Raw genomic sequence first — 17,030 nt, 5'->3', positions numbered from 1 at the left:
TCCTTAAACTTGCATTATGTTTGTCCTGCTCTTGCTGTACTACGTGAATATCTGTTTTGTTGTGTGTTTTAACTTCATAAGAAATATGGTAATTTTCATATTTGAAATGATTTTCATCATTTTCAAATTGCACAAAAGGATAAAAAAATAACGATTAATTCATCATCGAAATAAGTTGACATTTAAAAACCTGTTATTTTTAAACGTAATAATTGTGATGATACTTTTCATGACAGCATCAATCCTGTGGAGCATAGAGTTCACAAGACATTGCAGATCTTCCTTTGACCCAAAATTGATATTAGCTTCAGTAAAATTAAATTTGTTGCTGGGATTTTTTAAACACTAAAGTTTTCAGCTTTTACCACAGATTTTCAGTTGGATTAAAGCCTAGGCTCTTCCCAGGCCACTTTAAAACCTTTATGTTCTTCTCCTCAAACTACTATATACACTTTTGGCAGTGTGGTATGGTGCATCTTTCTGTTGGAATATGTTGTCTTTATTAAGACTTAAGTCAGCAAGGGATAGCAGTATCTTCTTTTCCAGAATCTCATGTCTGCATTTATTGGCATTCCGGGTCCCTCTGTTGTAGCACCCCTCTTCATTTCTGGGCGTAGACCCTTAGATCATGACGGAAACAGGATATTTCGTAGGCACAGCGAGCTTCTTTTATTTATTTATTTATTTATTTATTTATTTATTTATTTATTTATTTATTTATTTATTTATTTTTCACATTGCCTTTGTTCAGAAATGACTTATTCCTCATTGATCTTGCTTTTAGATCCTAGGGAAATAATTTATTTCCAACTGTTCTAGCTGAATTATCAATTCCACTCTATTGTAGAATTTTCGGAATCTCTCTAGACGATTTCCCACAATCTCTTGGTGATAAGCTACAAAACTCCCTCAGATTCCTTTGATTTATGTACCAGTTATTGGAATTGGTTTGCACAATCTGGTACTTTGTATTTTTGGCAATCTCCTCGAACGTTTAGCCTTCATCACAGAGAGTGAGTGCGTTGCTTCTTTTAGATTATGACCAGTTCTTTATTTGAACTATTTTGTGAATATTTTAACTAAAATATTATTTGATGAAGCAGTAAACATGGTACTTGGGTGGAAACTTATCGTTTCTTCTTCATGAAGTGTCATATCTTCAGTGGACATTGTCGGTCAATCTAGTCCAGACCTTCCTACTAACAGCTGTTCGAAATAAGTCAGCTGATGAGGAATTAGACTACTGGCGCAGGTTTCCCAACCAGAAAATGCGTCGTCCCCCAGGGCCTCTTCTTCCATTTACTTTTCCTTGAAGTATGAGTTTTTGGAGGTGGTATTTCTCACTACGCATAATGTGGCTAAGGTATGCGATTTTCTTTTCTTGGATGGTCTTTATTACTTCTAATTGTTTGCTCAAATGCTGCATAACCACGTCATTCGTGATGCAACCAAGATATTCTGAGCATACGACGATAACACAAAAGCATTTAACCATGTCATTATTACAGCTGTGAGTACCCAAGCCTCCGCACCTTAATACAAAGTGGAAAAGACATAACACTTAAGGACTCGGGTTCTAATATGAATGTTTAATTTCAGATTGCATAATATTTTCTTCATCCGATAGAATGCTGCTCGTGCTTTAACAATTCAGATTTTTACTTCTTGATATTTGTACCATCTCTTGTTTAGTGAATAGCCTAAATAATCGGTCCTCTCCAATCTGGGAAGTTGCTTCCCATTGACGTAGATAGGATTAGATTTGTCACAGCTCTTATTAATGAACATCATTTTTGTTTTCAATGTGTTAAGATGCATTCCATATCATATCTTACTACTCAGTCAACTATTCTTTGCAGTCCTTCTGTACTATCGGCCAGTAGTACTGTGTCATCAGCATATCTGAAGTTAATAATTACCCCATTTATAGAAATGCCATCTCTACATCTTCCAGAGCCTCTGTGAACAATTCCTTGGAATAGATATTAAACAATAATGGAGACGGTATTCATTCTTGTTGAACTCCTATACAAACGTGAAATTATTTTCATGATTGGTTCTTTGTTTGTACTTTAGCTCATTTATTTCAATGAAGATTAGCAATAATTCTTACATCTTTGTCATCTTTGCTACATAATTAAAAGGCTTTTTCAAAGTCTACAAAACAAGCACAAACATTCTGGTTTATGTCTCTGCTTCCTTTTACCAATATATGAATACTAAATGAAGTCTCTCTAGTGCCAAAACCATTTCAAAAACCAGACTGGGTGTCTCCATTTCCTTCTTCTGATTTCCTGTATATGCGTTCATGGATCACTCTTAGGAATATCTTTAAAATATGGCTCATCAAGCAAATGGTTTGGTATTCCTAACATTTTTTAGCGTTATTTTTCTTCGGTATTGGTATAAACATTGACATCAGCCAATCATCTGGCATATTTCTTTGAATCATATATATCATTAAATGGGTCCTCTAAAACATCCATGTGGTCTTCATTGAATAGTTTTAGAATTTCAGCTTGTGTTTTGTCCAGACCAATGGCTTTGCCATTCTTTATTTGCCTTAATGCTTTATTTATTTCTTCACTTATACTGGGGGGACCCGTTGCACCATCGATCGTTCCTAATGTCTCTCTTTGTTCATCTTCAAACAGATCTGCTATGTCTTCTTTCCATCTTCATATTTTGTCTTCTACATTTAGTATAACGTTGCTTTCATGGTCTGTAAACACATTCAAGGGTCTTCCCTTCCATAGGCCCGCAGCATTTTTAATCTTTTATGTAGGTTGAATATATCATGCTTGTTAATTTCTTTGTTTCATTGCATTGTCCTGCTAACCAATTTTCCTTTGCCTCTTTAATTTTTCTCCTAATTGTGCAGTGAATCTGCTTATATTTTATTTCATCAATATTCTTACATTTTCTCCTTTCTTCCATGAGGTCTAGAATTTCATCTGATATCCACTTGTAGAATTTTTTCCCAAAGTTTGCTGTTAGCTTTTCTCTGGCTGTGGATAACAGTGATTCTCTTATAGGTTCCCATTTTCCTTTTAACACATTACTTGTTTCTTCTTTTATTCTGGCAAATTTGTTGTTCAAAATACTCCTTTCCTGCTCCATTGTTATGTGCTTAATTTTTTGTACATCAATTCTTCTTGATCTCATAAGCTTTATCATTTTCTTGAACTTGAGCTTTAGCATGGATAACAAGAGAATGTGATCGGATGAAATGTCTTATCATGGAACAACAAAATATGTACTCAGCACTCTTGAAATGCTGCTGGAACTCAGCAAGAGTACAAACATCAACAATTTCAGGCAATGGACAAGTGTTGATTATATGAAAGAATCAGCAGTGATTGATATCCATGTCATTGGGTAGTAAAATACATACACCAAACTAATGCTCCTCTTTTCCAGTTGTAATTATTTGTAAATAATTATCTTGATTACAGATCAAAATTAGCTTCTCAGTTACTAATGATTTTTAAAATTCTGTTCTGCTAATAAGTACACATGTTGTCATTATATAATGCAGCTGCTAAAGTTATCAGAACTTTGACCACCAGTGTAGTTCACATCTATGGTATGATGTAGAATTTGGTCTTCAGAAAGAGCACAGTATAACATTACTTTTAAAATAATGGGTTATTCAATTAAATCTGGTAAGACTTGTTATAAATATTCCTTTTATTTGGAAGTAACTTAGTGACCTTCTCACCAGGGGAGCAATAGGTTAAATCCCAGCCAATGCAAGGAAAATTTCCAGAATGGAAAGACATGTACCTCGGGTTTCAGTAACAAGTGAAAGTGGCAAACTTATGGCTTTTGCTGCAGTTTTTTTTTTTTTTTTTTAATTACTCGTTGCTCTAACACCTACTTATCTTACGTGTGCCAAAATGACTGCAGCGTAGCCAGATGGCCTACAGAATTTGGAATGGCATGTGGTCAGAGTTTGATTCTGATGTTCCTAAACCTTCTGTAATGGTAGCTTTTAGGTTAGCTGCCAATCATACCTCTACCGGTGAGTTCTTAAAAAAAAAATAATAATAATAAAAAAAAAACCTTATGGTGCTACAACCCTCATGGGCCTTGGGCTATCAACCAGCCACTTCTTAGCTTGAAGACCTGCAGATTGAGGTGATGTGTGGTCAGCGTGACGAATCCTCTTGGCAGTTAATCTTGGCTTTCTAGACCAGGTCCTCCATCTCACCATCAGATACAGTGAGTGTAAAAAGTTTTTGTACGATTCTGCATATTTTAGAAAATAATGAATTTTTCATACATTTATCTAGGTTTATGGATTGAAAAGACTAATTCATGTAGTATTCAAATACCTTTATTCATTCTATAAAAAATATGAAAAGAATGTCATAAACTTGTAAAAAAGTAAGAAACAAATAATATCTCTTTTGAGACCAACAAAAAGTATTCATACGACCCCTGTATTCTGTACATTTCTCCATCAGTCCGTGGAAATCAGTATTTTGTAGGGTTATCCCTGGGGGCTATGACAGCTTGGATGTGATTGGGTATTCATTTTACTAAATTAGCACAGTAGGAAGGAGGTGTTTTCTCCCATTCCTCCTTGAAACCATTTTGTAAATCTCTCTTGTTTGAAATGCATCTAGACCTAATTTTTGTTCCAAGGTAGTGCCATAAATGTTAAATTTGGTTTAGGTCAGGGGACTGGGGAGAGGTTTCCAACTGTTAGGGAGTGTTGTGCAACAACCAGAACTGTATTTCTACCTTTGTGTTTCGGATCATTGTCCTGTTGGAAAAGATAATCACTTCCCGGCCCATTGTATCAATACTGGCAGGTAAGTTTTGCTTCAGAATATTGATGTACGTTTGATGGTCCATCTTGCCTTCAGTGAAATGAAGATTTCACACTCCCTTAGTGCTCATACACCCCCACACCATCACTGAATCACCCCCATGTTTCACAGTAGGAATCAGGTTCTGCTGGTGTAGCTCGGTGTTCGGTTGCCGCCACACTTGGAGGGTTCCGTCTGACCCGATGTACTTGCTCTCATCAGCCCAGACAGACCTGTGTTTCCGTGCTCCGTAGCAAAGCATAGCGGTTTCAGACGATTAACCTTGCTGACATACAACTTCTTACGTCCCCGTTGCCCTTGGAAGTCCATTTGACAAAGAGTGTTGTGCACCGTCGACTCACTCACACTAGTACCTCGCCGTTCCAGCTCAGCAGCAGTTTTCGGGGCACTGCATCACAGATTTTTCTTCACTTCTCGGACAATGAAGCACCTGTTTGCCTGGGTCTGGGCCTGGGTACGTCCAGTTCTAGGCTTGTTACTGTAGCTTTTTGTCTCGGAAAAGCGGTTGATGATCGATTGCACAGTTTACTTAGGCCTCCTAACTGCTTCTGCGATCCTTGTCTGTGTTGTGAAGGCGGATGATGACTTTGTTCGCTGGGAGTAATTTCCAGACTCTTAGCCCCATTCTGACAATGTGTGAATGCACTCAAACAGTGTCCTGTGAACGTCTGTGTCGAAATGAATGAATGGGATATGTCCGAGCCACAGCAGCATGCACGTCATTATCAGGGAGTGGAGGGCTGATTTTACTTATGAAAACAGGGGTCGTACGAATACTTTTTTGAGGTCCTCAAACGAAAATGTATTGTCTGTGATTTTTTACAAGTTTATGACAATGTTTTGTTTTCATATTGTTTATGGAATGAATAAAGGTATTTTAATACGACATGAATGTTTTTTTTTTCAATCCATTTCATGATGATGATGATGATCATCATCTGTTTGCCCTTCCAGCGAGCCGGGTAGGGTGTTAGAAAACGAATGTCTTCCAAAGTTGCCTATTCAAAAAGATTTTGTTGTCCATGACAGATTCCCAGTTCCATCCTCTTCTCTCCACGTCTTCCCTCAGTTGGTCCATCCATCTTCATGGTCTTCCAAATAAGCTCATGGTAACCTTGTGCTATTCATTCGTTTAACATGCCTAAACCATTTATCTAGATGATCTAAGTCATTCCTCCATCAATTCATTTAGACCTAGGTTAGATCGGATCCCATCATTTTTCACGTGATCAAGTCATGTCTTTTGGAGGGCATTTCTAAGAAATTTCTTTTCACAGGCTTGAATCCTACTACCATCGTTTGATATTAGTGTGCAGGTTTCCAGAGAATATGTAAGGATGGGAATGAAATATGACTTGTACAGGGTCATTTTTGTTCTTTGTGGGACCTTCTCATACCATATTAGGTGTCTAACAATACTGTAAAAGTTAGAGCCTTTGGGTACTCTGGTTACTCTGGTTTGGTTACTCTGTTTGTGCTCCTCCTCCTCAATCCATAAATCTACCAAAACGTATGAAAAATTCATTATTTTCTAAAATATGTGTGGTCGTACGAATACATTTTACACTCACTGTAGCTCCTCATTTCTTCTCACATAGGCTGAGTGGACCTCAGAGGTGGGTTCTAAGGCTAATTAAATTTATCTGGGGGATGCAGGGTATACTACCCAAGTTCTCTAACATGCCACCAATTGTGACATGATTTTTGTTCACCATCCAGAATTGACTCCCTTGGCGAGGATCAAACTCTCAAATTTGGATCACGAGTTGGACACTTGATACCTGATCCACTGAGGCAGCAGGTTCTTAAAGCTGCTTTCATTCTATTTTCTCCTCCTCTTCCTCCTCATCATCTTCATTTTCCAATTCCATTTTCCCAGATGTGGTGTATAAGTGCTTGCCACTTCTTCCTGTCAAAGTATACTGTCTGTTCCTCTGTCCTCCCACTTGACATTCCTCTTGTTGACCTGCGATTTCCTTGTGTCTATCCATCGATTTTGGCCTCCCTGTTGACCTCTCCCCTTTCACACAGTCAAAGTAATTCCTGAAATGCATGGCAGTGTGAATGTACTGGCACAGATTGAGAAAGCAAGGAAAAGGATTGAACAGTAAGGCTCACCAGACCTCTAGGACATTCTCATTTACTATGAATTATATCAACATGCATTCTTTTCTGTCTCTCTTACTCGTAAAAGTAACCTTTGCAAGACCTCCATTCATTGAGAAGATACATCTCTTACACTGTCACCACGATTGCACCTAAATAGTCATCTTACACTTTCAATATAAATTCTGGTAGTCCTACATTGACTTCCCCAACACTCAACTCAAAAATGTGGTAACAAGTTTCTGTAAAGCTACTGATGAATGTTTCTCTGTTAAAATATTTAGCATTACGTTTAAAGCATTAACCACTAGCTCACTTTGTATTACGAGTGACTTGTAGACACCCTGTTAGTACCAAGCGTCTTCTCCAGGCCAGCAATGACATTCTCATGATTCTTCTCCAGTCTGTTGCTTATTTAAGGTACTCATACTTGTTAGTCCTTTGGAATATTTCCAAAGTTTCCTAGTACAGCTGGAATGTTGTCTTCAAGAATGCCATTCTATTCTACACTTCACTTGTTGCATGTTCCCAAGGTCTTCACATTTTGCTTCACAAATACATACGTTAAACATGTACAGTTACATCTTTGACTGTAGGAACTTGCAGAAGACATGTGGCAGAAATACTACCTCTGTTCAGCTTGCTGAAGACATCTGATCAGTTGAATATTTATTTATAGACACCCAAGGTCATTGTTGTTGATAGAATGGTACTTATGCTGGCCTGTCTTTCATGTTAGAGGTTAACGATATAAACTAACTTCACCTCTTTTCCTACTCTCTCATCCTATGAGACACTTTGAAGTTGATGCTCATGTCTGGGAAAACATCTGTGTTTAACAACAGGTAACTGACCCTTTTCTTTTTTTAAATTCTCTTCTCCTCCTCATACTCCATAGATCATTTAGGTTTCAACATTGAACATTCCCATTCTATCTCTATCCTCCACCAATGAAAGTTTCAGTGTAAATTATGAATTTTTTTATTGCCTCAGTAGCTATTAATGCTCTGCAGAACTGGGGTAAGAATTTTGTCCGTTAAGAATTCTTTTAAAAGCCAGTAAGTCTAGAGACACGAAGCTGCCACTTAAGCACTCTTAAATCATTCGTAATTAGGAAATCCGGTTCTGGTTACAGAGATGCACGATCTGTGGAGAACCTGTTGCTTCTCTGTTTAGATGAATTTTGCCATGGTGTGGAGTTTAAAAGTGTTAATATTTTTACCTTGCTCTGACAATGTATGTGATATATTTTGCTAGGAAGGAATAGTATTGAAACTTAAGATTTTTATGAATTGTTAGTATTTATTATATCTGTGTTATGCTGTCAGGTAGTTATAGATACCAAGGCCTCCTTTATTTTCTCTGGCCCTGAGTGCTCAGACTCTACATTACAGTGTTTTTCTTTTATGGTGGTGCAGGCTTTCACAATTGATGTCAACTGACAAGCGTCAATCTTTTTCTGGAATATTAGGCCACGTTGGCATTTTAAATATGTTTACAGTATGCTTGTGTTACACGCTAGGTGGTGATAGCACCATTGATTTGCATCTATCAGATTAGTGTTTTGAGGAGCTGTGTAGTGTGACTCAGTGTATTCATTCTTTTGCTGTTTGGCAGCAAGCAATGGTTGCCAAACTCTGCTAATCTGTAGCCCTCTTCTTTTCTGTTGAAACATTTGATGTGTTTCATTATCTCCACACCTTCATGGTAGAGACAAGCATGATACTAGTGGGTGGTATCTAGAACCATGGTTTCCTCAAATTTCCCCTTCACGATCGAGGAAAGAGCGAGCATGCTTTGCCACTGCAAATTTTTCCATTTGGATGAGACTACCATGTTGCTCAGGTTCTCTCAGCCTGGCGTTAATGCTGTGTGTGTGGTGGTCCTGATATAAACGTCCCTGCTCCAATAGCGAATATGGTCGGCCTACACACCTACTCTGGAGAGAGTGTAGTTCAAACATCAACATATTTAACATGTCAACACAGCCTAATATCCTGGAAAACATTAAAGTTTAGTTTTCTTGTGTATGTGGGAAGAGTGCAGTGTAGAATGATAAAAGTGCCTTATGCTGGCATATGTAGGCTATGAATTGTGATTACTTCTTGGATCTGCTATTAACTGAGCCACAAAATATACTAAACTGATGGTTGTCAAAAATTGTGAAAGTAAATTATTGATCACTTCAGTCCATCAGCTGGCTAGCATTGTCGGTCATTACTTGGCACCTTGCTGGGTGAAGTTATTGGCAGAACTAGAAATCATAGCCAGGGCTACTTGAAGAGATGTCATTAGAGTCATGTACACATATTAACATAAATTTGAAACTTCTTTTAAGAATTTTGGCTAGAGAATGACATTGTTTTTGTGTACAATGGCAAGCATTGTGATCTAGGAGTTGTGCTTGCCAGCCTTTTATTCAGAGTTCCGGGGTTCATTCCTCACCAATGCAAGGCTTTTTATTCTGGACTGAGGGCTGGATCAACTAAGGAGCTGTCCGATACTTGGTTTCAAAAGCCAATCAGTACAGCTGAGGATGTCGTCACGCTGGCCTTGTGACACTCTTGTATCTGCAGGCTGTTTGGGTGGACAGTAGTCATCTTTGCAAATCAAGGCCCTTGATGGGCTGTATGAAGGATAAGATATTTTGATAATTAAAAAATATTATGGGATTCTGACTGATATTTATTGTTCAAGGTGTAGTTCATTCTTTCACTCAGATGTTTTAATTGGTCCAGTGATTTTGATGTTACAATATTTTTAGGTATTACCTGTTTAATGTGAGCAGTCTTGCTTTACAGAGTATATATGGTCTGTAAAATATTCTTGGATCATTCCTGGCCTAATAAGCATTTTCCTTGTACATATGCCTGCATTATAATGTATATATGTATTCAAAGATGTATTAGTGATGTAAATATCACTTAATATTACAAAAGTTCTTTTTTCATCTGTTCTTTGGAAGTTCCAGTAGCTGTTGCTGTATAATTTCTGTACTTGATGTATTGAATTTTCTGAGAACGTCTATCAACAGGATATTGTTGGAGATTGACATTGTTACTTAAAGGCATCTCTTGTCAAAATGATCTGGATTTGTGGTTATTGGAAGCTCAGTAGAACTACAAATTATGAACAATTTCGCTCAGCTATCTTTTTTATGTTTTGTAAATTTCTGGTGATCAAAGATAGATTTCTTCCATCATTGTCAGAATTGAGTTAACTAGTGTTGCTGATTGAGGTGGTACTTGTAATCTCTCTTTCTTTGAAGATGTTCGACTGGAAGAAAATCTACTTTTGACATTGGAATATTGATCACAACTTACCTGTAATAAATATACTGTATCTCTTACCGACATATAATTGCCCCCAGAAGACTGGCAGCTAATGCAGTACCTTGCTCCAATTAAAATTAACAGCAGTAGTTCTATACTCAGCTGGAGGCACTTAAATGTTGGTACATTTCCCGCAGATTGCATTGATTCCAACGATGACTTGAAGGTTTCAAGTCTTGGTGTCCTATGCACCAGGAAGCTGTATTCTTTTATTTATTGTACTTTAAGTTGATGAATAATGTTCTGTGGAAGCCAATCGATGTAATATATTCATATATATGGGTAAATACAGTGACCCAGTATTCCATGGACTAGAAATTGTAGCTCTTTATTCTAATATCTTTTCAACTTCTTCCTAGTGTTACCCTGGCCTGTTATATTTACTGGCATATTTTACATAATTTTCAGTCAAAATCACATTAATAAGAGTAAAAAAATATGAAAATAAGTAGAGATAATAATGGTTGCCAAATACAACTTGATGGACGACACGTTACAACAGTACGTGATTCAAGTACCTTAGGAGCGTGGTCTCAAATGAGGGTGGAGCAGGGTAAGAAGTACTTAACACGGTGTGGCCAGTGGGTCTAAATTCTATAATCTTGTACGTCCCCTGATATGAAACAAGAAGGCACCCCTGCGAACCAAGATGTCGTCATATAAATCGTAATCATAGGATACAAACTTCATGGTTTTGATTCGTATTTAATTGTGATCTTATAAATTGTATCTTATTCCCATACTCATGTATTGCCTAGAAACTTGCACGTTACGGACTGGAGATTTCAATAAACTGCAGGCATGTGAAATGAAATTTCTTTATGCCGTGCAGAAAACACAGCAAGATCATGTGATAAATGAAGATATACAATATTAAATAGAAGGAAGGATTCACCTTTTCAATACTCTGTTATTAGGTTGAGCCAAATAGGAGTTACAACCTGTTCATTTAGGACTGGTTTCAACACATTTGAAGTGTCATCATCAGCCAATTAGCAAAGCAGTGCAAAAATTAAATCATAAAGTTCTAAAAACACACAACACAACGATCACTGTCAAAAAAAGTATGTAGAATAATTAACACTATTTCATGTCGAAGCAATTCCAGTTGATGTTCATAACACAATGATCACAGTCAAAAAGAGTAAAAAGTTCAACACTATTTCGTGCTGAAACAATTCTAGTTGAAGTTCATAAGCAGGTCTTGTACAAACTTGTTGTGCTGCATTCATATATGAAGGCATATTAAAGGTCAATAACGAGTTAAAGGACTTGTTCTAAGATGAAAACTTGAAGGATAACTCGTTATGAAATTGAACTTGTGATGTGCAGTTATGTATAGTTGTTGCTATTCAGGGACTTCTAAGCATTTGTTTTATCGGCCGAAGAGTGGAATGCGATGTAATTGAAGTCTTACGAATACAGTGTAGGACTTAGGGCCTGTACTACGACTGTCTGGTAAACAGCCAGATACATAGGCTGCAGTTTTGCAAACTAGAAGTTAAATATATTCTTGCGTACAACCAACAGATTTTAACGATGGTATTGTAATGCGGAAGATGTAGTAACATTTTTATTGGGTTGGTTAATAAGGTTACTGTAAATATAGTAAAATTTAGCGCTGTGGTATACGTGTTCCCTGGTGTTTTTGTTTGTTTAGCTCTATTCCTTTTGAAATTGTATTATTAGAATCCAATATCAGACTCTTATTAGGCTATAATGTGGAAGTTCAGGTTAAAAACAGAATTAGGACTGAAATCTATACATATGAAGAAATGTTAAAATTAATTAACTGTTTAACGAAACTGAAACTGTTATAGAAAATAAGGTAAGGTAAGGGTTATTCTGCCCGAAGGCAGGTCCGAACCTCCGCAGAGGTGTTCCTGAGCCGGAGTTTACGTACGGTAGGGTGGCCATTTCCTTTCCGCTCCTCCATTCCCTTACCCCCCCACCAACAGCGCATGGCAACCCATCCAACTCCTGACCACGCCCAATGTTGCTTAACTTCGGAGATCTCACGGGATCTGGTGTTTCAACACGGCTACGGCCGTTATAGAAAATAAAAAGACTGAAAATGTAACCTGAATGCAAAAGTTAAGATTCAGGTTATGTATCTTTTTTGTCTAGTACTATTTACGAGGTTGCACGTTACGGCAAAAGTAAAGATTATATTCATAATTAATGCCACTGATCCAGCGTAGGATCATTAATTTTATTATTAATTCAATTTATTGTTTGCTCATTGAATAAGTAGTTAGTTTCTTTTCAATACAATGTGAGAATAGTAACTGGCAAGCATTTACTGTATCTCACTTAGTGTAAATACGTAGTAGCAAGTTGTTATGAAGTCAAGGAAATATAACCTCCTTAACATCCTCATTCGACGGACGAATTGCCATGAACAACGTCATACACCTTTACTCCATATGTGCGTCGCGGATAGATTTGGAATAGAACCCACCCTTTTGACATGCATTCTAATGATTAGGAAATGTGTACTATCACCTCTAGTACCCTACCGACTAACATTTAGAAGTTTTTTAAAAAAGTTAGACTATTGAGACTCGAACCCACAAAGAACTGCATAGCGCCAAATGATGATGCCCTAACGACCACGGCTACCCACAAAGCTTCATTTGCTTGTGTGCGCAACAACTTGGTAGCTTGGGAAATCTCTAAGAATTCTGTGATAGCTGGACAGGAAGCATGACATACTTTATAAATATATACATAGATTACATTGTAACAACTTACTTTCGTATAGCATCATGCAGATGTAGATTTATCTTGATGTGTAGCCATCTTGATTCTTACAGCAGCGTCCCTGAAGTCCCAGATAAGAGCGTTAACTGCCTCTACAACTTCGGCATAGCTAGCCTCGAGAATATTCTCCCAGATTGCACGTAAATGAAAGTAGTAGTGCGTGTTTTCAATCAAACTTGCAGATAAATGTGCACACTGCCACATAAATTTAAACCGCACTTTTATCTGGCTGTCATAGTACAGGCACTTAATTTCAATAATTCGAAGTGGATATATAAAAATAATTTAAATCATTATATATGAATAGAACCAAATATTTTTATTTCACACAACATGTTACTATGCTCCTAATACCAGACAGGACACTCATTAGGACTCAGAGGCAAAACTAGCGGATTACAAACGTCAGGGAAAGGTAATCAAACTGTATAACAATTTTAATCAGTGTGCGGGTTGCCTATCCAATGGCATGTGAAGATTATGATGCGTTTCTTAAAACAAATTTATATTTTATTCAGTTATGGAGCACATCATTATGTAGAATTAATTTTGGGTAAATAAAATACAAATTAAAGCCATTTTCCTATGTAATATTATAAGCGATGCAGATATTCAGTACAGCAGGGAGATCACTGAAAGAAGAAATCATTGCAAACTGCTTTAAAAAAGATGGAGTGGTTTATGCAGAAGACATCACAGCAAGTGAACTGTTGGAGGATGCAGAAACAGAGGAAATCTGGAAGCGTTTGAAAAGTTGGATGTGCCAGTAAGTGTAAATCTTGCAGACTATATCAATGTAGACTGTGTTGTGTTAGTGCAAAAGGCAATCACTGATGATGAAATTCTGGCAGACATTATGAGTAATAGGAATCCGTGTGATGATGTGGTGGAAGAGGAAGATGTCCCTCAAAGTGCACGACAGAGTTTGACTCTCGTGCAGGCAATAAACATGGCACATAGTCTTCAATATTTTCTTCTGTCACGAAGTGATGTGCCAAAATCTGTCTTAAATTCATGTACTGTTGTGTCTTTAATGAATTAAACTTTCAACCTATTAGGTTGTGTTCCGTACATATAGTGCATGTTGAAGAGATGTCAAGTACAGAACAAAAATGGCCAACTGGACACCAGTGGAATCCGAACCCATGTCAACAAAATGGGAAGTGATTTGCAAGAGGAAGAGGGGAAGACCGCTTCCAATGCTTCCAGAAGAACGCTTTGATAGGAAACAACATTTCATGTTGTATGTAAACAGTAAAAGAAAATAAACAATTTACTATTGTAGAAATGTTCTGGAAAATCATTCTTGCACCCTGTGGATTGTTTAGAAGCTTGTCATAGTACAAAAATTCTGTAAATATACTTGTGTGTAATTAGCTTTCGATTCAGTCCACATTATTTCATGTATTTGTGTAATGACCAAGGAATTGAAACCAACTTACATTTTTCTTCTTTATACACCCACGGTATCTCCTGCCTGTTGTAAGAGGCGACTAAAAGGGGCGACCAAGGGATGATCAAATTAGAACCACGATACTACTTGTGATTAGTACTGGGAACAGCATGGGTCGCTTCTACTTGTGCGTAGTACCACTATGTTAGGTACACAATAGGTTTGTGATTAGTAGCAACAATGTGTGCTCAGGATGCGCAGTACCTGTGATTCGTACCACTATGTGAGCGACACCATGGGTGAGCAACACCATGGTTCTGCCTTGCCTATGCTTAGTACCCACTATGTAAGGAACACCACAGTATAGTGCGAGTTCCTGTGGTTAGTCCACTTACGTGAAGAACACCATAGGTTTGCATTGCCTGTGTAGGTTTGCGTTGCCTGTAAATAGCTACATTCAAAATTGTTAGGTATGGGGATCCACCTATTCAATACAAGAAATAGTGATAATTATAAAGTCATCACATATTCATTTTTATTTGGGACCGGTTTTGGCAATAGGGTATGCCATCATCAGCCTAGGAAGTAAGACAAAGACATTGGAAATACAGTACATTACATTTCTTAAAATTAATATCAATACTTTTTAACTGTGAGCTTGCATCCGGGAGATAGTGGGTTCGAATCCCACTGTCGGCAGCCCTGAAGATGGTTTTCCGTGGTTTCCCATTTTCACACCAGGCAAATGCTGGGGCTGTACCTTACTTAAGGCCACGGCCGCTTCCTTCCCACTCCTAGCCCTTTCCTGTCCCATCGTCCCCATAAGACCTATCTGTGTCGGTGCAACGTAAAGCAACTAGCAAAAAATTTAAAAAATTAAAAAAAAAAACCCTTTTGAAATCTTATTGAAAGCGACTGTACTCAATACTCTCCTGCTGACTTGCTAGGCCTAATGCATAAGAGGATTTTCTTTCAGGGTTTACTCCCTTAGCCTTTGAGGATGCCTTCCTTGTCCTACAAGGCAGTAGGTTCCATCTGTACATCCCAGAAGGATGGGTTGCCTCTTCCGCTATCTCCACCATACCGAAGTCCATCTTCTCCGCCGTAAATGCCGTTGAGGTCTTCCCAGGGCAAGGGCCCTCCATATTTATGACCCCTGGAGAGAGGGTGTCCCGGTATTTTAAAACCCCCAGGAATTGGGCTACCTGTTGGTCTGCGGGTTGTATTGGTTATTTCAACCAGCCCTACAAACTGTAGGGGCCCCCTATCTGCCACCTGGGGACGTGCTCTGTAGGGGTCAGGTTCCCCTGGTTACTTATTGGAAGTTAACCCCACCCACAAGGAGTGAGGTTATTGTTGAACCAATTTTGGAAGAAGAGCAGTATGGTTTCAGATCAGGAAGGTCAACCAGAGATGCCAACTATTACGATTCAATCGTAATAATTACGAATTACCCATCATAATTACGCCTTTACGAATCACACACCACAAATTACGATTTTTTGTTGATTTTTAAATCTAAGTGTATGAAGTGTTCAAAAGGTTACACAAGGAATTCCTTTACAGCTTGAATTCTCAGAATATTATTTTTGGATTTCTCAGTAATCATTTATACCCCTTTCATGTCCCTCGTTTATGAATATTTTGAATTTTCACGCGCCGAACGCTGTGTGTACTTCCAGTATTGAAAAAATAGCCGCCTGTGAAGTTGTATATCTTGCGGAGTTTTTGTCTTTGTTCGTCACATGATCAGTATGCAAGTATTTTTGTCTTCGTTTTGGCGGCAAAGTGGTGACAAACTCCGTTTCATTGTGAATACTGTGTGCGTGACTGTTGAAGTATTTATGCGATGTAAAACAACTTTAAAAAAAAAAGTATTCATTGCGATTTTGGTTGCCATACGTACATATATTGCTCTTCTAGGATATATGCTATTCGTGTGTTACGAAATGCGAAAGGTGGAAATAATGAAGCGATTTCTTGTGCAGGAAAATACGTGTGATGACGTTAGCGTGATTAGTGGCGCAAGTAATAAACCAAAAGTAGTTCAAAAATTTAGGGAAGAATACTTGAAAGAAGGGCCCTTTTTTACTGCGCTCTCAACATCTCATTCACACGTGTTTTGTAGTGTGTGTAACCCCGATATTTCAGATGTGCATGAGGAGGAACAAGACTGAATTCCGTGCTAATATGAACAGAGAACTGTTAAGTGCTCTGTTAGTGCAAAGGTTGCACATGATATCAAAAGAAAAAGCATGTCACCAGTGTACGTCAGGTAGGAGTCATACACTCTTTATATGCCAGTCTTTGAATATGTTACACCTGGTTGAAATGTATGTTGTTCATTGATATTTCAGTGATATGTAAGTTAGTAAGATCTCGAAAAAAATATCGACGTGCGCCGCGCAGTCCCCCCCCCCCACGTGCCCTAACGGCTGTATTACGAATTGCCTTTCTTGAAAGTTGGCATCTCTGGGTCAACTACAGACCTTATATTTGTAATTAGGATGCTAATGGAAAAATACTGGAGAAGAACAACCCTTTATTTCTAATATTTTTGGACATTGAGAAAGCATACGATAGTGTACCAAGGGAAAG

This window comes from Anabrus simplex, chromosome 6 (assembly GCF_040414725.1).
Source record: "Anabrus simplex isolate iqAnaSimp1 chromosome 6, ASM4041472v1, whole genome shotgun sequence".
Lineage (NCBI taxonomy): Eukaryota > Metazoa > Arthropoda > Insecta > Orthoptera > Tettigoniidae > Anabrus > Anabrus simplex.
Note: the sequence above shows the minus strand (reverse complement) of the source record.